The sequence below is a fragment of the Microtus oregoni genome, unplaced genomic scaffold, assembly GCF_018167655.1.
Source record: "Microtus oregoni isolate MIOR12 unplaced genomic scaffold, Mior012 000012F_ref0000307, whole genome shotgun sequence".
Classification (NCBI taxonomy): Eukaryota; Metazoa; Chordata; class Mammalia; order Rodentia; family Cricetidae; genus Microtus; species Microtus oregoni.
In genome coordinates, this window is record NW_024543071.1 from 28,948,902 (window position 1) to 28,973,390 (window position 24,489).

At 40.7% G+C, this 24,489-nt stretch overlaps 1 protein-coding gene across 2 annotated transcripts in view; it reads left to right on the top strand.

Moving 5' to 3' along the window:
• The window catches only part of Prkg1 (protein kinase cGMP-dependent 1), a 1,122,235-nt gene that overhangs the window by 529,337 nt on the left and 568,409 nt on the right, over window positions 1–24,489 (top strand). The window lies entirely within an intron of this gene.

Consider the following 24,489-nt stretch of genomic DNA (forward strand, 5'->3'; position numbering starts at 1 on the left):
TGTGTGTGTGTGTGTGTGCGTGCGTGCGTGTGTGTGTGTGTGTTACTCAGTATTGAACTTAGGGCTTTGCACATGCTGGATAAGCCTAACCACTGAGCTACATTCCCAGCACTTTTCAGTTTTTCATTCTGATACAAGATCTCACTAATGACCCATGCTTGTCTTGGCTTCAGTATGTAGTCCAGGCTGGCCACACTTCACATTGTCCAGCCTCTGCCCTCTGTCCAAGCACCTGGGCTCGTGGCTGTGCACCATTGCTTTGGTTCTTTAATGTAATCAACTAGGGTTTTGTGCCCTCATTCTCCTTTCTGAGGTATAATTTACCATATGTAGAGCACACACACAAAAACTAATTTTATTCTTTTCCCCGTGTTGCTTCAAATAAAAGTTTAGTTTTATAACTATTGACTTTTCTATTTAAGTAAACTTTTTCTATTAAGGCAACTTCAAATAACAAATGTCTTTCAATGTCCCTCTGCCATACACTGAGAAGCCCAAGGAAACCAACTCCCAGACAAATATGAAATTCTTCCAATAGTATAACATGTTGGCTTCACACTTGTCTCTCCACACGCTGGGAGGAAAGGGATCCTTGCCAGATGTCAAGTGTGCTGTAAAAGTAGGAGCCATTGGCCACCTAATTGTAATGAACAGGGGTGGTACAGAATTGGAACTATATAAGAAAGGAGGAGATAACAGGTAATGAGGTAATGTTACTGGGTGTAAGGGTAAAAGATTAACACTAAATACAGTCAAAAATATCAATCACAAATGCGTGAGAAAGATGCCCTTATGATGGAAGAGATAACCCATGTCGAGTAATTAATGTGTGGTTGTCAGCCAAGGACAACTGGTCTGAGCTCCTGGAGTCCAGTCGAAGAGAGGGAGGAGGGATTATATGAGCAAGGGAGGGTCAAGATCATGACAGGGAAACTCACAGACAACTGACCTGAGCTCAGGGAATCTGGACCAAGAGCTGGGGAGCTTGCATAGGACTGAACTAGTCCCTCTCCATGTGGATGACAGTTGTGTATCTTGGTCTGTTTATGGGGTCGCTAGCAATGGGCCCATTATCTATCCCTGGTGCATGAACTAGTTTTTTGGAGCCTATTCCCTATGGTGGGATGCCTTCCTCAACCTTGATACGGTGGGAGGGGGTGGGGGGGCTTGATCCGGCCTCAACTTGATGTTCCAGGCTTTGTTGACTCCCCATGGTAAGCCTTATCCTTTCTGAGGAGTGGTTATGAAGGAGGGGGAGAGAGGGTTAACTATGGTTGGCATGTAAAATGAATAAAAAATTAAAAGGAAAGGAAAGGAAGGAAGGAAGGAAGAAAGAAAGAAAGAAAGAAAGAAAGAAAGAGCCATGCACTCTGCTTCTAAATGTGTGAGCCGGATTTAAAGCTTCAGAAACCTACCCAAGCTATGGTCACATGGCTTTGGAAAAATGGCATCATTTCTCTGCCTTTATTTCCTTCGCTGTTAAGATTTCTAAATTTGTGCTGCCTTGATTTGATGGTGTGAGTACTAAATGAAATAATGCATCCAAAGTGCTCCGAGCACCATCGGACCCACAGCGAGCTAGTGCTGCAAGGGAGTGCCCTTTATGGATGCTACAACTTCCTTGATTGGCAACCACTCATCTCAAGCTCCAGAATTCATGAATAATTGAATAATTTAAATACTATAATGTAAAAACTCACACTCCAATACGGATCTACCAGAGCTAAGCGGAGCTATATGACATAACTATATTGCCATACAGAAGATAGAACATGTGTGCATTTTCTCATTGCCTGCACAAATTAGACACTTAAACCATCAAGAGTTTGACCTGGTAAATTATCCTATTAGTCTCCTTTAGAAGAGTTTATGAACAAAATGATCCCTGATTCCTCTGCAAGCGGACTGGTTCGGATATCCTTTCAAATTGATGCGGGAGATATCAAAACAGGTTGGAAGGAAAAATAATTTTCATTTTCAAAAAATCATTGTGCTTCATCCTCATTCAAACTACCTCCCTTATAGTGCCTAGATGGTTTTGAAGCTGGCGGATTACTCACAAAACTGGGACCACCAAAGCCTAGAAACGATAGTTTTACACAACTGTACATCATGTTCTCTAGTGATATGTGTTTAAATACCTTATAGTTGAGAGCAGGTCGCTGGTCCTTCCCTAGCCGAAGTTCTGTGGTTAGAAGGCTCAGGTTTGAGTTTGGTTCCATCAATTATCATCATGCATGGTTTAAATGTTTATTTTGGATTCGCTGATTTGATTTCTTCAACTACAAGATGGAGATAACAGTCATTTAAGGAATTCCAGTTGTGGTGAGCCTAGAGTTTACACACCAGATCTGTAGAAATTGTTAATATTGTTAGCTGCTGGTGAGAAAATTACTAAAAGAGTCATATTTACTTTGATGTTTTAGAAAAACAGTCTGCTGGAAGAAGTCTGAATTGGGAGACAAAAATATGCTACCTTTAATCTTGAATGTGTTCCTATCTCATGAAATTTAAATTCTAGGGCTTGTTCCAAATACTGCCTTACGTTCTGAGACTCTGAGAGGTTGCTGGTGCAGGCAGGATCAGAATGTCCAAGTGTCATGGAGCCATGACCCTGATGCTGATATCTGATGCTAATGTCTGATGCTGTAGAATGGACTTGAGGGAAAGAGAGGAGAGGTGTTTCCTATGAGGGCATTGTAGTTCTCATTAGGAGAAAAATGGAAAGAGACATTGGTGACAAGGACTAGAATATTTTCCCAAGTAAAAGAATAGCATAAAATCATTTGTGACTGTCATATCTGAACACACAAAATTAATTTCTTCAAAAAGTCAATTTCCTTTATGGATGGCCTCCATCTTTTTTTTTCTTTTTTACTTTTGTACGTTTCTAAGTGAAGCATATTCTTCTAACCTTTTCTGACAGCCCTTCCAACTGGAAATCCTCACCTACGTCAGAAATCGTTATTTCAGCCACAACCCAGCTATGTGATAGTGCATATTTAGGTTGAGTCTTCTGATCAATGCAAAAGCTAAAATATTAAAATGCTTCAAGGATCATTCTTGCGAGGCAGTCAAGGGGAATCTTGTTTGAAGAGTAAGTGGCTTCTACACTTTACCCACTGCACTAGGGAGATCTACAACAGAGTAGAAGGATGGCGCTCTGGGGTCCACATCTGGCCAGTGAGTCAGAGTCAGGGAATTATGAAGTGTTTAATGCTAAAGGCTCCCTCACACCTCCGGAGGGCAACATTTCAGTTTGCACATGAAAAAGAGGAGCCCACACCATGAGCTACAGTAAGGATTCTAGCCTCACAGTAGGGCTTCTGCAACATCACAATCAGCTAGGATTGCATTAGAATGTAGTTTGGGGGGAAACTGGTCCTCAAGTCTACTGAAACTCAGGTATGGGCCAGACTATATTTTAATTAGCTTTCCAATTGACTCTGTCAAGAACTATAGCTTAAGAAAATTTACACTGCATTTTAATTATTACAATACCTAACTCAGAGGATTTTTTTTCCTTCACAAAGCCTCTTCTCTTTCTATCAGAGACTTTCTCTTTATGATTGAAGGGAGCAAGAATCTACTGTGGATGGGCCAACTGTGTCACCGTGCACCAAGCCTAGTGAGAAACTATTCAAACTACAGCCCAAAAGACACCTTAGGCTGCCCTGAGAATTTGAAGGTGAAAGTAGTATTCTTTCAGCGTATAATTGTCTCACTTCTTATATACAACCATAAAATGCCCAATCTCAAATAATTGTCTCATTTTCTTGAATACACAAACTGATTCTCCCAGGACCTCCGAAAGCCATTTATACACATGCTTCTAGCCTCGTAGCATATAGAAAACACCCTACTGGCTTGATTAAATCACATCAGTCCTATGCATCTTTACCTGCTCTATATCTTTATAGGTAAACAAATTCAAAGACTGCCAAATATCCTTGAAAAGATTCCCCTACCCAGAAGATACCCAATACATCCTTAACTACTCTGTAATTTTATGCATATTGCTTTGAGTTCTTGATGAGTATTTTAAAATGCTAAATATGGAAGAAATAAGAATTAATACATATTGTATTTAATCACTAAAAGCAGATTTGCCATTATTGAACTCTGAATAATATGTAAATTGTTCCTTTGATTGGCTTAAATTGGTTTACTTCAATTCATTATAATTCTCTCATAAAATTATTGTAATTGTCCCTTTGCAAACAAATCAGGTACACATTTCTAATCAGTGAATGCTTGAAGATTCAATGAGAGTTCCTGCTAGGACCAGAAGCTGATTTACCATGAAGCTACTAAATCTTACACATAGAATACTTCTACAAACTGTGTCCTCATTTTGGCCCGGTAAAAATTGGTCCTAAACTTTGGCTGGAGAGCAATCTCCATCAACAGACTGAAAGCTGCACAAGTTGAATTGGGTAGAAGCCTCTCTGTTTCTGCTCAATGAACATTGAACTGAAATGAGTACCTGTGTCAGTTTGGGAGTAGATAGAAACAGTTTCTGTGCAAGCGCCTTGACAGTTGCCAGTGGTTTGGGATTAACATTAGCCCGGGCTGTCAGTCACTGCTTTAGCATTTTAGATTTCCTTTCTCTTGAATAGAGCGAGACAAGAAGCACTTAGCAGCTTACCATAATATTAGGCAGTGGAATGTGCATTTGCAGTCTTATGTAAATTTCTAAATGCTTCTAAAAGAAAGAAGTGCCTTTACTTCCCATCAATTATGGCTCCAGATATTAAAAACAAACAAGCAAAACTGCTCACTTGAAAATCTTGAAAAGATCTTGACTCAGAGCTGAAGTCAATGCCAAATACTAATATCTCTGATTTGATTTGTTTGTGTGACTTATGTCTCTGTGATCGGGAATGACAGGGTGATTTACATCTTCATTTTACTAGAAGGATTTTATTTTTTTAATCACTGAAGAAGAAAAAGGATACAGTTGTAAATATTACCCAGTTAAAGTGGTGCTTGGATATTATAACTAATTTCAGAATTCCTGGGGGAGATTTCCATGATTAGTATGGTCTTTTGGTTAGCGTTTTAGAAGCTAGCATGCTGCAAGCGTTGCTTGTAAATCAGCCTCCTCAGTAGAAAGGAAATTACAAGGGAGAAACAGCCCCATAGATCTCTAAATAAGGGCAGCAATGGGAACACTCAACAGACAACCAAATTCCACATGTCAACATAGACATCCAGTTAGTTAATGTTTTTAGACACACTGTTTATCTTAAGAATTTGCTGTTTAGTTTTTATCTAGCAAATGATAATCTTAACCGCAATTTCCTGAACTATGAAGACTCAATTAGATGTAGTACAGACTTCTGAGAAGGAAGTGCCTTAAGCTTCTATGATGCATGCGTGAACACAGCAGAAGCGTGGTTTGACCATGAGCTGCAACACAAGATCCGACGTCAGAATGAATGTAGCTCCTGCCTACACCTATCCGTATTTGCCTAACAATAATGAGCCGGGGAGCTTTAGAGGTATGGGCACCTAACTGCCTGCTGAGTGATACTTCTCCCAAAGAAATAGAAACAAAACTCCATCCCAGATAGGTGACCAGTGACAGACCAAAGTACAGATATCACCAAAGTCCTACTTGCTGAACCCTTGAGCATATTAAGGTTAATTACAGGTTATGGATTAAGGGGGATCAGAAATGACTCAAGACAACCGCATCACCAAAGCCCACCCCAGCATGAGTGAAAGCTTGTAAAAACTGGAAACCATGGAAACAGGTCACATCCTAAAGGTAGCTCAAGAGGGTGTAATGTCTGTTTTCTGTGAGTGGCTCAGTTGGCGTGAGCCTCTTCAGGCAGCCCCAAAGCTCTGTTTCTTTTAGGCAGTTCTTTGCTTTTCCAGGGAGTTAGGGTGGTCTCTGCTACTTTGAAGCTGTTTGGTGGTCTGCTTTTCTCCATCAGCTGGGCTTATATTAGAGTCTCCTTGTCCCGTTTTGCCTTGTCTCATTCTGTGGATCTTGTTTTGTCCTGTTTGACTGTTATCTCTTGAAGGCCTGCTCTTTGCTGAAATGAAACGGAGTGGAAGTTGATCTGGGGAGAAGGGAGGTGGCAGGGTGACCTGGAGGAGCGGAGGGAGAGGAAACTGGCCAGGATGTACTGTGTGAAAGAATCTATTTTCAAGTTTTAAAAGAAGTCTTCTGCAACTTGGCTTGTCTGTGAGTGACTTTCTAGTCTTTCCCGTGTCTTTACTCTTGGGGGTGAGAGGAGCCAAGAGAATCTGGTCAGTTTCAAACACTTCCAGACCCTAGTCTGCTTGTTTAGTTCCTGTCTTAATGAGCTTTCCTACAAGCGCGAATATTTCCATCCCAGAGAAAACCGCGGCTCTGTAGTACCCCATTCTTCCTTTGATATGGAGAAAAAGATGGCTGTGCTTTGCAACTTGCTAGTTTCAGTTTGCACCTTGAAGAACTCTGCTCCCTTTAAACTAGATTGCTGAAAGATTTGCCTGGTTTGTTTTTATTTAAAGAGATGCACAAGTAGAGAGAAAGGGTTAAAGGGTCATGTGACACCGGGGCAGGTGCGCCAGTTCTCCTCTGGTGTCTTGAAGCAGGCAGGTAAAATAATGAGTACAGTTTTCAAAACAAGCGTATGCTGTCGGTGAAATGGCCCAAAATATACTTCTTTATAATGGGACATCTGTCTTCCACTTTAGACACTACATGATGACTAATAAGTAAGATGAAGTTTTAAATGATTACAACTGAAGAAAATAATAGACAATGGTCTGAAAAAAAATTTAACCACGATCGTATCCTTTCTCGGAAAAGGCCCATTTCCTGGGTCCAGCTTGCCCTCTTAGGGCTCAAAGGGAGATTGCCTGTGATGGATGTGGTGGAGACCAGCTGCTTTTGAAAATGAAGGAGCCAGCAGAAAAGGAACTTTGATGGGCGATTTGCTGAGACTTGTATTATTTTCATTTTTTAATAAGAACTCAGAATACGTTCTCATTTAGTTATGAGATCACTTTTATAAGACTGTCAGCCACAAAGTTCAGAAGTTAATCAGGATAAAATTCATTTTTTAACTCTTCGAAAATGATTTCAACCTGCAATGACATAACTCGCAAGATTTCTATTCAGTTGAAATTAGACTTGATGTTTTTTCTCTTTGCATGATAGTGTAAGCAGATATAATTGTTACATAGAAAATTATTTTTATACATAAAATGTTGCTATAGAGGGAAATACATAGAAAATATCTAAACAGTAAGTTGTTTTGTCCACAGGCCATTCGTGAAGTCAGATCTGCTTTATTCAAGAGAAGAGTTCAAAGAATCCTGAAGACTAGAGTATAGCATGTGTAGTTTCTAAGGTGGGAGGAGTCATCAAATCTGCTTTATGGGGGTGTTTGCTGTGTCATCATCCTGTCCTTCTCTTTCTGCCTCTCCCAGTGGAGGCGCCCCATCAAAACTACAGAATCCCTTTCATCCCTCCTTTACCCTAAACATGAAGAACTCCTTGTAACTCCTGTCTTCCTTTCTCCCAAGATGTTCCCATGGTGCACCTGTTCTTATCCATCTGTACCTGTCTTTTCCATATCTATGGCCATCTGCTGCTTCCAGAGTAGCACTTAGTACCCTCTTAATTCAGCCCTTATTCGTCAGGTGGAGAAATCAGAAAGAAAAGTCCACCGAATTCCACCAGACCTTAGTGGACACTTAAAACTATTCCAGAATCTTTCCTGAGTTCAAACTACATCTATCCAAGGACTGTGAGTCAGCTGTCTGCACCCCGCCCGCACCCCGACTACCACCTAACACTCTCTTAGCTAAGTTTTGCTCGTGCATAATAAAATTCTCCTTTATGTTCCAGGCTGTGGGCATTTGCAAGAAATATTTCTATTACCTGGAGTAATTGGGACCATCTCATCATTTATCATTCATTTTTGTGCTTTACTATCTTGGCTTCAAAAAAATCTTCCTTCACTATAATTTGTATAATATTCTCTACTCAACCCCATTACTCCTTAACATATAATCTGTTTTATAAATCTTATTAATAAATAAAATCATTTTGTCTTTCTTGACACTACCAGTTCTAATTAGTAATTGAAAAAAAATAAACTCTGAGACAGAGAATTGATCAGCATGGCTTAGGCTACATTTACAGAGTGCTGATGACATTCAGCACCTATTTGGCACTGATTTTCCTTGTGAAAGTTACTGATAGATGATAATGCATCTCCATAAGTGAGATGTGTGGTGTGTGTATGTGTGTGTGCATGCGTGTGTTTGTGTGTGTGTGCGCGCACATGCGCATGTGCGTGCGTGTGTGTCCTTAGTAGTTGTGTTAATTGTGATGGTGGGTACAAATTCGATCTTTAGTGGTGTCATTGGGAATCTTGCGGCAAATGGAAGCCAAATTATACATATGTGATAAAGAAGCACCAGATCAGAAGAAATGCAGATTGGATTGGTAAATGAATTGGGTTGATAAATTTGGCTTTACCAGTAATGAGAAATGCTGCGGAGTATATTATGTATCCTGAGCTCTGGTGGCTTACATTTTCATGCTCAAATGTCAAGATAATTTTGAAATAATTACTGGAAATGTGCTAACTGAAACAGAAAATCATTTTAATGCAAGTAAGATGAATTATTCGCCAGGTGCCTCTAGGCTTACCTGCATGGTGTCCTGGAGAACAGACAGATTTCCGCAGTGGAACCTTCTGTTTCACGGGATTAGCTTCCAGTATTTTATGGTGTGGTGTATTGTGTAACATTTTACAGATGCTTTCTTCCACTCTTTTGTTTGAGATGGGAATCTTGTTTAGTTAAGACTTTGAAAAATTTCTTGATGGGTTCTAAATTACCATTGGAATAAGAGCTAGAATTCCCAAGAGGATGTCCCATCTCTAATGCTAGCACTTAATCGGACATTTGCAGTCAAATTACTTCCACATTCGTTTTCTTTTTTAACTCTAAAGTACATTTCCAGGTATTTGGGGGAGAATTAATTAGTTTCTATTAATTAATTTGTTCCCATTATGGCTTTAATATCTCTGTTGTACCTCTGGTAATTCACCGTAATGGCGTGGACCTCATTTGCCAAATGCAATACAATAGCCTTTTGTTTGAATGGAGCTCTTCTGTGATGCTAGTCAATTAACAAAAGCTATTTTTAAATGCCTACCTAGTAGGCCACATTGTGCCAAGGCCTGGTAGGTACTCCCAAGAGGGGCCAGCTAGGTCTCTATTCAAAACTTTAAATGTGCGTGGGAAGAAAAGATGAAGTTAAAACTATCAAAAAGTGAATATAATATGTAATTTAGACTCTGTAGTAAGTAATCTGAATAGAAAAGTTCAATGACAGTTTAGCAGGGGCTCACTCTCCTATGCTTGTCCCATTTAGTTGGATGACTCTTTGGTGTCTATCAATCTTTCAAGGTTCCTCCTCTTAGTTATTAGCATTTATGGAGTGTTGGGGTAGAGAAAGGAAAGAAGAAAAGAGTAAATTGTTGTTGAGTGTATACTAAACCGCTGTTGTCTCTGCCCATATGTTTCTCATTTTATCTTAATGACTGCCTTGCAGAATCACTTACCTGCGTTTCCTGAGAAATCTAGACTTAAAAGGAGAAGGAGCTTGCACCAAATAGCTCATGAGGAAACGCTTGAGACAAACTCTGCTCCCTTTCCCAGCCTTTCTCTGCAATGTCATATGGTTACTAGTGTCATACAGTTTTGAAGTCAATAATAGCAGTTAATACAAAGAGAGATTAATGTAAAGGTTCAGGCAAGATTGGGTTAGGTCCCACTAGTTTTTTTTTGTTTGTGGTTTATTCAAATGAGCTTAAAGCTCACATGATGGTGTGGGCCTCACTAGAAAAAGGCATAGTAATTGCTCAGCCTCTTCGGAGAATTTCCTTCTGTAGCAGTGGGAAACCAATACAGAGACGCCAGCAAGACATTATGCAGGGAGTGAGACCTTGGTACAACCGCTCTAGATGGACTGTGTCCATCAAATTCCTAAAAGAGGAGCCAAAGAGACTTTATGAGCCAGAGGGCATGGAGGACACCAAGGAAATAAGGCCCTCTAAATCAACTTCATCAGCAATCATATGGATTCATAGAGCCCGAGACTGAGGCAGCACAAACAGGGCCTGCACGGGTCTGCACCAGGTCCTCCGTGTAGATAGTACCGCTCCCAGTCTAGTGTTTTAATGGGTGCCTGAGTGTGAGGTCAAGTTGGGCCTCTGATTCTTGTGCCTTCTCCTGGACTTTTTCCTGTCTGTTTGTCTTGCCCAATTCTAGCATGTTAGTTTGTGCTTTACGTTATTGTCCTTTATTTTATTATTGAAAAAGAAAGAAAAATGTGTGATAAAATGAATAGTCGAATTTCCTTGTGCTGGATTCCTGATCTTAGGATCATGCAGGGCACATTTGAACCGTGTTTTGTGTGTGATCGCTCTCTTTTACCATTATAGTTTGAATTCTCCCTTCAAAAGACAGCCTGACCCAAAATAAATAGATAAGGTTGTAAAGATTGATGTGAAATTATGTTTCTTTATTTTATAAAATAGTAAGATGAAAAGCTATTTCAACAACTCTTCCCTTTTCCGCATTAGCGTATCACACTTTCACAAAGGATTTTAAATTGGTAGTACTCTTCATTCACTCAATCCTAATCTAATCACTTCTGGGTCTTGTTTGTTTTTAATATTTAGTTATTTATTTATTGTGTACGCAGTGTTCTGCCTGCATGTGTCCTTGCATGCCAGAAGAGGGCACCGGCTCTCACTACGGGTGCTTTGGGAGACACCATGTGGTTGCTGGGAATTGAACTCAGGACCTCTGGAAGAGCAGTCAGTGCTCTTCTGAACCATCTCCCCAGCCCCTGACCACTTTTGTTTTAATATCACCTACAGTGGCTTACAACCATTTAAGGAAGGTTCGTAATGCCTGTGTCTTGAACAAATTAGCCTATTTGCTGGGGACACCTGTTTAGCCATTTACTACAGATGTTAGGAAATGTGCAGATAATTCAGCCCCACGTATATTTAAAAGGTACCCGTTGTTTATTAGAGATGTGGGAAAGGCCGTTTTAGTTATAAATATGTCTTCTGAACATGATGTAGCCATTGTAGTCGTGAACTCATTGTAGCTGGGAATGCCTTTGCCAGACCTTCTCAAGATTGGGCCTGTTGCCCGGCAGTGGTGCTTGCCCAGCACTCGGGAGGCAGAGGCAAGCAGATCTCTGCGACTTCGAGGCCTGCCTGGTCTACAGAGTGAGTTCCAGGACAGGCTCCAAAACTACAGAGAAACCCTGTCTCAAGCCCCAGTCCCCCCCCCCCCCCCCCCCCGCGCCAAAAAAAAAGAAAAAAAAAGATTGAGCCTGTCAATAGTTACCTTGGATGGAAGAGGTTCATGAGACACCACCGCTCCCCAAGGGAGTGTTGACAGTTGGCCAATGGACTGTTATTTTCATCAGTAATGAAGCCACAGATAAGTTGTCCTTGCTCCATCTAGTAAGTAATCTCCTACTCAAGCTCAGGCAAGAGAAACTCTAAACTCAGTGGGTCATGAACACATGCATGCAAAAAGACAAGAAAGTATGAGAAGAGTAATTGAGAAGAGGGATTCCGGAAGGAGCATGAGGATGAGAGACAGGAATCATTACAGAATGCATGAAAGTTACAAACAATTCATTCATAAACCTACTATTTTTTTTACTTTATTTTTATTTATACAATGTGTCCTTCATATCACGCATCTTGAGCCCATTCTTCTTCTTGTCCCTTCATATTCACCCTCCCCTGCACCCCCTCCCCAAATAAAATAAAGTTTAAGAGGAAAAACATGGGGAAAATGGAAAACCTTGTCATGGAAGCTACAGTGTGGCACAGTGGGTCACACACTTAACCCCTTTGTCCATACTTCTTTACTTTCAAGTGTTCGCTGCAAAGACTCATTGTTGTGGTTCATGTTCTCTGGTTTCTACTACACCATCCATGTTGGGCCCTCTCTGGGACTCTTCCTGGACATCCTGTTGTTGCCCGGTGTTGTAGAGATCCTGCAGCTTTGGGTCTGTGGGTCAGGTCCCTTCACATGCTCCAGCAGATCATAGATGGGGTGGATGTTGGGGTGGACCAAGTCATAACCTGGTTCTGGGCCTGGGCACTGCATTTCCAGACCGGGGCAGCTACAAAACTTATTTTTTACTTTTTTTTTTATTAATTCATCAGCCTCTTTTGAAATCTCACTTAAGATGATCTCCTAGGCCTCTTCAGTGCTCACTGCTAAGCATCTTTGCTGTCACCTAATTTTTGTCGACTAGGAAACCTAGAAGTTGGTGCCTCATCGGAAGATCTTTGTAATTCAGATACCAAGACCCATGAGCTTCGTTTCCAGAAGGACAAACTAAAGAATCAAATTGCAGACAGGGAACCAATCCGCAGCAGAGCTGTAGTGCGTAGCAATAGTGATTGTTCCTTCAGGTGTGTTTGCGTTGCTGGAGGGGATTAATGACCATTTTCAGACACTGAATTCTTTCTTTATCTCACAATTGCAGGCCTTTACTCAAAGTGAAGTAGAAATTACCGGGAGTCGCAACAGAATCTGTGTCTTTAAGGTGGTCCTTACTTTATGATGAATGATGAATTAAGGAAACTTTAAAGCAGCTTTCCAGACAATGAATTCCAATGTGAATATACTTTCATGTTCCCTCAGTACTGAGTAGTCTACAGTGTCAGATTGCTAAGCTGTTCTCATTCAGAAGATTTATACATAGAGTGCCTCTGTTTAAATGCCGGTCAACTGGCAGCATGGTATAGGAGCAAAGGCCTTGAAGAACATTTGGTCTGCAAAGTCTGGCTCTAGAAACTTCCATTTCCACATGAACAGGTTTCAAGACATTGAAGAGCCTTGGTGATTTGTCTACTTCCAATAATGATCTCCAGCGTTCATTTGGGAGAAATTAGACTAAGACTAAAGGTTCAGCACCTTTCTAAACGGCTGCGGAATGATCCTTTTCTGTATTGTAAAGATTTGCCACTCGAATTGGTTTAATAAAAAGCTGATTGGCTGCTAGTCAGGCAGGAAGTATAGGCAGGACAATCAAACTAAGAATGCGGGGATGAAGAAAGGCAGCAGACACAGGACATGTAGAAAATGAGGTAACAAACCGTGAGCCATGTGGCAGAGAGGAGATATAAAATATAGGTTCATTTCAAATGTAAGACTTAGCTAGTAACAAGCCTGAAATATCAGCTGAGCATTTACAATTAATATTAAGTCTCTGTGTCAATTATTTGGGATCTGATGGGTTGGAAAGAAAAGTCTGTGTAGTATGATTAATAAAAACCCAGAGACAGCTGGGTGGTGGTGGCACATGCGTTTAATCCCAGCACTCGGGCGAGGCAGAGGCAGGCAGATCTCTGTGAGTTCAAGGCCAGCCTGGTCTATAAGAGCTAGCTCCAGGACAGGCTCCAAAGCTACAGAGAAATTGTGTCTTGACAACCAAAAAAACAAACAACAACCAAAAAACAAAAAACCCAGAGATATATATTGGGGTTCAACCTGGAGGTTAGAAAAGCAAAACAGCCAGCCCCTGGCTCTTACGTCTACCTCAGTCTGAAATGGCGATCCTGCCTCCAAGAATCTTAGAATGAGACCGAGAGCTGTCTCCTCCTATTTTATGTTCCTCTCTAGGGATGGGATTAAAGGTGTGCTCCACTACTGCCTGGTCTCTATGGCAAACTAGTGTGGCTACTGAGACTTAAAGTGTGTGTCACCACTGCCTGGTCTGTAAGGCTGACCAGTGGGGCTGTTTTACTCTCTGATCTTCAGATAAGCTTTATTTATTAAAATACAAATGAAATATCACTACAAATCTTCCTACACTAAACTGTATAAAATAACTATAAAATATATGTGGACTCAAGCATTTTCAAGAATACTCACTCTGCTGATTTTTTATAAGGTTAATTTACAGCTTTAATTTTCCCAAGGTGATTAATCATCTGGAAGTCAAACATAAAATGACCAGGAAGCTGGTCATTGGCCATATCCTTGAGAGACTGCTTCCTTGCAAACTTTTCAAAGATTAGAATAATCGTACATAACATAGTCATTGTCTCTACAATGTCCATTTTTCTCCTTAGTTCTTGGTCTTAATGCATCTTATAAAACACTATCATCCTCTCTTTTGGCTTGACCCTAACAACTTTATCTGTCTGCTGTGTCAAAAACACCTTTAATTTTCCATTCTTGACTTCAAAATTTAAACGTACGAATCACCTACAGTTTAAAATACCATTTCCTGAGTCCCAACTCTGGATAAAATCATTTCATTTCTGAAGCAGTAACTAAGAATTAGCAGCATAAAAATAATCTGAAGTGTTTGTAAACAAAAAGCCGATGTGGGGCACCCTTCCTTGGTTTTACCCTGAGAATTTATAGCCAAAACATGTTCCTTTAAATGGACTTCCATACTTATTTTTAAAGTAATACTTGTTTTCTACAGTATATTTTGATTATATTCATACATTCCCCCAACTCTTCTTAGATCCACCTCCTTCTCTACCCACCAACATGGTATCCTTGTATCTTTGTTACTTTTCTATTACTATGAAGAGTCCCCATCATGATCAAGGCAACTTATTAAAGAAATCATTCATCAGGGTTTGCTTTCAGTTTCAGAGGGTGGGCTCCTGAGCATCGTGCTTGGGATCATGGCAGCAGACACGTAGGCCACGTGCTGGAGCTGTCTCTGAGAGCTTGACTATTATTCATAAGCAGGAGGCAGGGAGCATGAACCTGGAGTTGCTGTAGATTTTTGAAACCTTAAAATCCACTCTGGGGCTGGAGAGATGACTCAGCAGTTAAGAGCACTGCTGCCTATTCTTCTAAGCATCCTGAGTTCAATTCCCAGCAACCACGTGATGGTTCACAATCATCTGTCCTGAGATCTGGTTCACAGCATGCATGCAGGCAGAACACTGTATACTTAATAATAAGTGAATCTTTAAAACGAAAGAGCTGCTGTGGGGAACTGGCCTTACTGATACAAAGCCATGTGTTTGGTAGTATATGACAATGTAAAAACTTGCTCACAAGATTGGAAGGAAACAGAGGCACGGGTGTGAGAGTCTCATTACCTCTTTACAGCCATAGGTCAACAAATGCTGTCTGAAATTGAAATGTGTGTGCCTTAAGCCAAAAACTACCCCAGACTCTTAAGTTTTTGTAGTAATAAGAGCGGCGGGGCTGCGTTCCCAACACCCTGGCCGCCTGCTCAGCTAGCTTATGCTCCGAAATAACAACATGCAAACTGTATTCATTTAAACACTGCTTGGCCCTTTAGCTCTAGCCCTTACAGGCTAATTCTCACATCCCGATCAACCCATCTCTAATAATCTGTGAGCACCGGTCTTACCGGGAAAGATTCAGCATGTCTAACCTGGCGGCTTGCTTCATCGCGTGCGTCTGCCCAGGAGAGGAGAGGATGGCGTCTCTCTGAGGCATCTGCTCCCGAGAGGAGAGCTGTGGAGTCTGAGCTTACTTCCTCTTCCTCCCAGCGTTCTGTTCTGTTTACTCCTCCCACCTATCTTCTAACCAATGAGGGCCAAGCAGTTTCTTTTTATTTAACCAATGACCTTCCTCCATCAAGTTTTCATAATTTTAAAATAGTGATTTGAAAACTATAACATCTCTTTTTTTAAAGGGAAGCCGTTTAATTTTAAGAATCTCCTCTTAGGGGCTGGAGAGATGGCTCAGTGGTTAAGAGCATTACCTGCTCTTCCAAAGGTCCTGAGTTCAATTCCCAGCAACCACATGGTGGCTCACAACCATCTGTAAAGATGTTTGGCGCCCTCATCTGGCCTTCAGGCATACAGACAGAATATTGTATACATAATAAGTAAATAAATAAATATTTAAAAAAAAAAAGAATCTCCTCTTACATTTCATGTTCTCTTCTACTAAATTCACACTAAAATCAAATAAACATTTTATTTAAATGTAACACAACATAAAGCCCTATTTTAGGAAAGACATCCCTGTCTATTATCTATCCATATCACTGTTATTTCTTAAATATACACCACGGTTTCTGAGACGGTAGCCCTAACACAAATAGGTTATTTTCCTGCAATAAAATATTTGATAATTTAAAAAAAAATCTGAGTGAATCACTGAAGAGAACTTAGGAAAACAGAAAAAGAAAAAAAACAGTGGACTAAACTCCTTCTATGGGGCCTGACTGATAAGCCTGCACTTTGACTATATTGCCTCATGTGAGATTTCCTATTTACCTTGTTGGGTGGACACTTTTTCTTCTTTTTTTTCAACATAACATTTTTTATTGATTCTCTGGGAATTTCACATCAGGCACCTTGACCACACTCACTTCCAGGTCCTTCCATGTCCACCCACATTTACACAGTGGAGTACTACTCAGCGGTAAAAAAACAACATCTTGAAATTGCAGACAAATGGACAGAACTAGAAAAAAAAACCATCCTGACTAAGGTAACCCAGACCCAGAAAGACAAACACAGTTTTTTGCTGCTGAGTAGTACTCCACTGTGTAAATGTACAACATTTTCTTTATCCATTCTTTGGTTGAGGGGCATTGGGGTATTTCAAGGTTCTGACTATTATGAATAATGTTGCTATGAACATAGTTCCACAAATGTCCTTGTGGTATGGGTCTGTATCCTTTGAGTATATGCCCAAGAGTGGTATTGCTGGGTCTTGGGATAGATTGATTCCCAGTTTTTTGAGAAACTACCATACTGATTTCCAGGGTGTCTGTACAAGTTTGCACTCCTACAATGTAGTAGTATTCTCCTTACTCTGCACCCTCTCCAGCATAAGCTGTCATTAATGTTTTTGATCCTAGCCATTCTGTCTGGTATAAGGTGGTATCTCAGAATCATTTTGGTTCATATTTCCCTAATGGTAAGAATGTTGAACACTTCCTTAAGTGTCTTTTGGTCATTAGAGATTCTGTTGAGAATTGTGTTTAGATCTGTACCCCACTTTTTAATTGGCTTATTTGGTATTTTGTTATCTAGTTTCTTGAGTTCTTTTTATATTTTGGTGATCAGCCCTTTGTTCAAGTAGGGTTAGTGAAGATCTTTTCCCATTCTGTAGGTTGCCATTTTGTCTTCTTTTCTGTGTCCTTTGCTTTATAGAAGCTTCTTAGTTTCAGGAGCTCCCATTTACTAATTGTTGATCTCAGTGTCTGTGCTACTGGTGTTATATTTAGGAAGTGATCTCCTGTGCCAATATGTTCAAGTGTACTTTCCACTTTCTCTTCTGTGAGGTTTAGTGTGGCTGGATTTATGATCAAAACAATTTTTAACTGCATATCCTTGGACAAGTTATTCAAATTCAAAAATACAGCCTTTATTTTCAGTTGAAAAAAAATAAATAAAAATGTGAAAAAAAATAAATAAAATAAAATCCACCCCCCAGTGACAGACTTCTCCAACAAAGTCACACCTCCTAATCCTTCCTAAATAGTCCACAAATTAGGAACCAACAGTTCACATATATGAACCTATGGGGATCATTCTCATTCCAACCACCACAACTCGTAATATTTTTAACTAGCCAGGTCTAATTTATGCTACCCAAATATTCTTGGTTGTGTGATCTTCCACTGCTGGATGGGAAGCTTACTAGGGCTACATTTGTAGCTGAGCCCTGGCATCTTCCTCGGGGGAGGGGGTGAGAAGGTGCAGTGTCAACAGCTTAGACATCCACAGTCAAGTAGAAGACATAGAGCATGCTCATTTATTTAACAATGGCGCGGGGGGTGGGGGGTGGGGGATGACTTACATACCCTCCCAGCACCCAGGCATTCCAATCTGTTGACATCACATGGTTGCCCCCTCATTGGCTAGGCACAATCAGGACCTCTGTCTGGCTGCACCTACTGCTGGGCCCTCTGACAGTATCATGTGGTTGCCCCTCATTGGCTAGGCATGATCAGGACCTCTGACAGTGCCTCAGGCAGACTCCAGGTTGGCTCCTTCTGACCTGGTAGGCCTTAACTTCCCTAATACACTCTTACCTGTCCTTCCATCTCCCAACAGTGAATAATTGTCAAGAGCTCCATAGCTGGAGATAGGCTTGCATGCTCAACTTTCCTCTCCATATTAGGATTTGGTCTGTCTTGGGGTCACACAGCTTTTGTACATGCTGTTCAAACTACTGTGAGTTCATATGTACTGTCCTCCTGTGTCAGAAGATGCTGGTTCCTTGTAGCCATCTACCACCTCTGGCTCCTAGGCTTTTTCTGCCCCATCTTCTGCAATGATCCCTGAGGGTAGTGCTACATACATGTTCCCTTTAGGACTGATAATTATATGGCCTCTTATTGTCTGCATCTTGGCCATTTGTGGGTCTCTGTGTTAATCATCTTTTACTGCAAATAGAAACTTCTCTCTGAGGTGAGGGTTAAGAGATTCATTGATCTATGAGTCTAATGATGAGGCATTGGGACTATAGTAGTCGATTATCCATATTGGGTTTTTTATTTTCAAATGGAATATATACATATATGTGTGTATAAATATATGATTTATGTGTAATATCCTCTTTGAAAAATACACTCAGAATTCACATGAACATCTATTTACCATTTGGTTGAATTATGTCAATCTCTGGTTGGAAATTTAAGATCTAAACTTTTGTAACAGTCCTTAAAACATTTCTTTAACATGTAGAAAACACCATCCAGGCATAACAAAGAGAACTTGCATTTTCTCCCATGGGATAAGAAATTTATAGAATGTTACTAGCAATCACCTTTGATTGTAACCCAGGAATGTACTTGCCTCATTTTGTTATCAGTGATACTAGGACCTTTGTATGTACGAGAGGTTTCTGAGTAGATTCCAGATCAGATTCGCTATGATTTCCTTGGAGAGGCAGGCAGGAAAGTTTGTATGACTGACAGGCTATTGGGGAATGATGCTTTGTGGGTAGGGTGCTAAAGGGATATTCATTTCTTAAGGTGTCCTACTAGCTATCCAGTTGACTGCTAAGATGCTTTGCCTAGCTGCTATGTAGCTATACTCTTTTAGCTACTGCTGACTAAAGCTGCAAGGAAAGAAAAAAGCAATTTTGCTTTTAATGTAGGTCAGCTACCCTAGAAAAGGATTCGGGGACCCTGGGGGAAATAAACTGTGTCTCGGTATCCACCAGGAACAATGCAATGCTTTATTCTGCGGAGTTTGTAGAGATATGGGTGTTCACCAGTCTCTCCATATTCCTTCTCCCTCTCCCTTTGGACCTGCCTTTGTGCTCAAATGCCAAACACTGAAGGCTGTCATTCAGTACAGAGATTAAATAGTAAAATGAAAATAATGACGTTTTTCCCCATATGAGAAGAAAATTGTAAAACTTAATGTTACCACCTTGACATTCAAGAAAACAATTTCCTATGAATGAGAATTTGTGGAAATCTGGTATGCTCTTGTGTTGAATGAGGAGACCAAGATGGTGGAGGGATAAGATGGAAGAGTAACTTAGTGCGGGAGAAGAGAGGTTGACTTGTTCATAGGTTCATAGGACATTCAAGAGCTATGTTGACTTGTTCATAGGTTCAAAGGACATTCAAGAGCTATGTTGGCTTGTTGCTTTGTTTGTTTCCTTTTGCTCCATAGCAATTGAACTAACGTTGTTTTGAGAAATTCTGAAAAATTATTTCATCAGCAACATTTGACACAATCATATCGAGGAGGTCAAAGTTGTTAAACAACTTTTGTCGGAAAGCAGACAAACAGGAATTAGCAGCAAGCTTTCCCTCTGTCTTCCTTTCCATTTCTTAAACATCAGAACTGAGGCTTAGGGACAGTAGCCCACCCCATCACTATTTTTTACCATTTAAAATAGGTGGCATATGAAGAGCTAGAATCAGAACCTGCGACCTCTTTGTGCCCTCTACCATGGTGTGACAGTCATATAAAAGAGGACATGTGTGTTCCTTTGACTTTCACATATTCTCCAAACACTTAGAGTTTGAAAAGATTATTTTACTCCAATGAAGAAAATTGTTCTGTCACCCAGAAAAGCAGTTCCTTTTTCTGCCGAGATTTCCTTGCCAAAAACTAATTGCTTAGCATAAAAATGCTGCACTTGCTTCATGCATTAGTAAAATCAATTCTCTCCACTATAATACTGCTCAGCCATTGTGTCTGTCAGTACTCCGGGTGCAAAGCTAAAATCTGAAGCTGTGTCACCAGACACAGAAGTGTATAAAGCTTGGCCTCATGTATTAATTTTAGGGTTGATTTTGCGCTTTGTGAGCTCTCCAGGCATTGTGCTGCTCTCTTGCCCCCCTCTGAAACTCAATATTTGGATCTGGGCAGGTGTCTTACCTCTCAATAGACAGAGACAGAGAACAGATCAGGAAATGAGGTGCCAGCGTTCATGCATTCAAAACATTGAACACTCCTCTGTGCCAAATATTAGTGGAGATCAGGAGTGTAGAGGAACACGGCTATATTTTAAATGACTGTAAGCTAATGTGTGTGCTGCATAGTGACTCTAAAATTCAAAATAGTAAATGGTTGAGCAGAGGTAAACACAGATGGGGTGTTGTCAAAGCACACAGAAGGGAGAGCAGAAAAGGAAAAGAACCCACAATAGGCGCCTTTAAAAAAATAAATAGGAGGTATGAGGAAAAGTACAACATGTGCAAAATTTTCATCATATTCAAATTTCAAGAAAAGATGCTCACAGAGAAAATCTACACTGCCATGTCCAATGTGAACATTGTGAGTTACAAATTTGTCCCTGTGCGCAGAATTGCTCTGCTTTTACCGAGTGTCACCTATAAATATGATTATGAAATTCAAGATCATTTCTTTCAATTGATAGAATAAAATATTTTAAGATAAGTAGCTATGCTATCTGGTTGGGTTTTTTTGTTTTTTGTTTTTTTATCAGTTTGGCACAACTAAAGACCTCTGGAAAGAGGACACCTTGACTGAGGAATTGCCTCCATGAGATTGGCCCATTAAAATGTCTGAAGGACTTTTTCTTGATTAGTGACTAATGGATGTGGAGAGGCCCACCCAGCCTAGTGTGGGTAGTGCCACCCCTGGACTGGTGGCAGTGCATTGTGTAAGAAAGGGGGCTACAGTGAAACATGCTGGTGTAAACCCTTAATCCCAGCACTGGGGAAGCAGAAGCAGTTAAACCTCTATGAGTTTAAGGTCAGTCAGGTCTGCATAATGAGCTCCAGGCTAGCCAGGGTTACAAAGCGAGATCCTGTCTCTAAACAAGTAACAAAAATCAAACAACAATAAAGAGCATCAGAATGCCCAAGTCATGGAGAGCCAACCAATAAGCAGTGCTCCTCCATGGTCTCTGCTTCAGCTCCTGCCTATGGATTCCTGTCTTGAGTGCCTGTCCCACCTTCCCTTGGTGAAGTAGTGTGACCTGTAAACCAAATAAACCTATAGTAGGAGGTTGCTTGTTCATCTCTTGGCTGCCCAAACTCCCGAAATAACCACACAGAAACTGTATTACTTAAATCACTGCTTGGCCAATTAATTAAGCATATTGCTAGCTAGCTCCTATATCTAGGATTAACCCATCTCCATTATTTTATATTTTACCATGAGGTTTGTGGCCTACCGGCAAGGTTTCAACATGTCTGTCCCTGGCGGCAGCTCCATGGCTTCTCCCTTGACTCTACCTTCCTTCTCCCAGCATTCAGTTTAGTTTTCCCTGCCTAGCTCTGTTCTACCCTATCAGGCCAAGCCAGTTTCTTTATTAACCAGTAGTATTCACAGCATACAGAGGGGAATCCCACATCAGAAACCCTTTCGTTCCCAAGTTGTTTTTTGGTCATGGTGCTTATCACAGGAACAGAAAGACAAATGGGCAGCAGTGTATCAGAAAGGATAAGTCATTGATTGTGAATGCTCTTCATATATTCCTCACTGCACAGTGACTGGTTAAGTGCTCCATTTGAAAGGAAGGATCTAGGAAAGGGAAGGTTACAGCCACACTGCAGAAAATCTTCAACTCTTCAGTCTAATTAGAGAGATGAGTCTGCTACCATGTACACAGGAATATAGCTCAATATATTACTCATGAAGACCATCAAACATGGCTATAAAACAGCAAAAAAAAAAATCCTGCGAGATGTTTTCCACTTATATTTGAGTATTATTTAGATGCATAGCTACACCCACAGACTGACTTACGATTAGAAACATAAAACAGAAAGAGGCCCTGAAATTTTTGCTCCTGATAAACATACCTGATTTCATAACCAAAAAGACTACTAATTAAATATGACAAGGAAATCATATTAGATTAGCTTGCTTTGGGCCAGGTATTTGCTTTTATTCTACACCTAATGGTCTCTTTTAAGACCATAGCAAATTAAGAAACAGCAATCCAACAAGCTGTAGTTGCCCTATTAGGAAGGAAAAAAAGCACTTTGTAATATAGCACCTAATTTGCCTAGATAATTTTAATTAGTGTAATGTGAGCTATTGGACAGCTGACCAGCAGCCTCATCTACAAGAAAAAGTGTCATTGTGGCCCTGGGCTCTGGGGACAGGACACTACCTGGGAAAAATTGAATAGCGAATTATTTCCCCATATTTGATAGAAGGTTAGAAATGAAGAAAGCTGGGTCTATAGACGGTGACAAGCTGCCCTCTTTTCTCTCAGGAACCTGACAAAGCTGAATCAGCCAGAACTGAAACAGAACCCCGAGACCTGTTGCCTTTGAAAGGTGTTATGAGTCGGTGTAATTAAAGAATGGCCTGTTTGCACCTGCCAAGTGTGCAGGGGCTGGACTGGCAGTGTCCGTGGTGCTAGATTTTAATTTCACCTTGTGTGCTAAAAACGAGAATATTCTTCATTTGAGACAGGCCTCGCTAGGTAGAATAGTTGGGTGTGGAACTTGCTACATAGTCCAGGCCTGCCCTGACATTTCAATCCTCCTGCCTCATCCTGAGCACTGAGATGTGCCACTGAGCCTGGTTTTGGTGTGCTTCTGCATTGTCTGAGACAGCGTCCATACTCAGTTATGCTAATTATGTCATAGTCTCACAATCAATAGTTGCTTATTGACTAACACAAAAGGCCCACTTCCCTCCCATCTGCCATGGTCACTGATCTCGGTCTTATAGAATCTTCTGTGGCCATTGTCTATTGCAAAGGCAGAATATATGTGGTATTTTTAACCTTTAGTGTTCCATTAAATTAGACTATTTTGTGTTCTGTCCCACAAAGGAAGCATGAAGTATGTGCCTCAGTGATACAGCACCTGCCTACTATGCATGAGGCTTAGATTCAAGCCCAATACCAAATAAATAAATAAATTTCGAATGATCGTGACAAGTATTAAGTAATACTATAGTCTGGGGATGATTTGAATATGTTTTATAGGCTCACGTTTAGAAAATCAATAGCCGATAAGAGGTATTGAGGACTTGATGTAGGCAGTAGTGGGTGGGCTGGCTGAGTCAGTGCTGGAGAACTCACGAGTGGTGAGGATGGGGGGAAGTTGGTGGGCTGACCAAGCCAGCTACCACCCAGGCCCAGACCCAGGGCTATGAGTTGGTCCACCCCAACATCTACTTCATCAATGGACTGTTGAGGCATGTGAAGGGGACAAACCTATAGATCTATAACTGCAGGAACACCAAGACACAAGACAACAGGATAATCAAGGGGAGCCCCAGTGAAAACCCACCCAATATTGATAGCGTAGCAGACACCAGAGGTCTTGAACCAATAAATAAATAAATAAACAAATAAATAAAACCAAAAACACATGGCAATGAACTTGCAAGTGAAGATGAAAGGATTAAAATCAGGGGGAAAAAAGTATTGCAAAGATAAAAACATGAAAAAAAAGATAAAAACATGATCTGGCATTTACAGATGAGGTCTTCAGGAGGTAAGTAAGATTAAGATTAGATACCTTTATCAGAAGGGGCCTCCAGGATTGAATCTTCACGGCTTAATAAGAAGAGATAGACACACACACACATACACACAAACATACACACACACAGGTAGATTGCTAGAGGTCACACACCACACACATACACATGGGGAAATTGTTAGAGTTCTCACACACATACACCCCTACATACACACACGCACACACATCAGGGGGAGATCATTAGAACTGCACTCTACTTGTCTAGAAAACCTAGGGGAGGAATTCATTCTTTTTACCTTCCGACTGCCAGCGTTCCTTTGCTCATGACTGCAGCATTGATCTCTGCTTCTGTCTTGACCTTGCCTTCTCTTCTCTGAGTGTGATTTCTCTCTGTCTCTCTTAAAGACATATGTGACTTAATTAAAAGCTCATTCAGATCATGCTGTATCATCTGTAGTCCCTTACTCCAATCTTCAAAACCTTTACCACATAAAGTAACACTCAAACCTCAAAGATTGATGACAGAGATACACACTTGGGGCCCTAATCAGCCTACCACAATGGACCTCAGGGGGACCAGA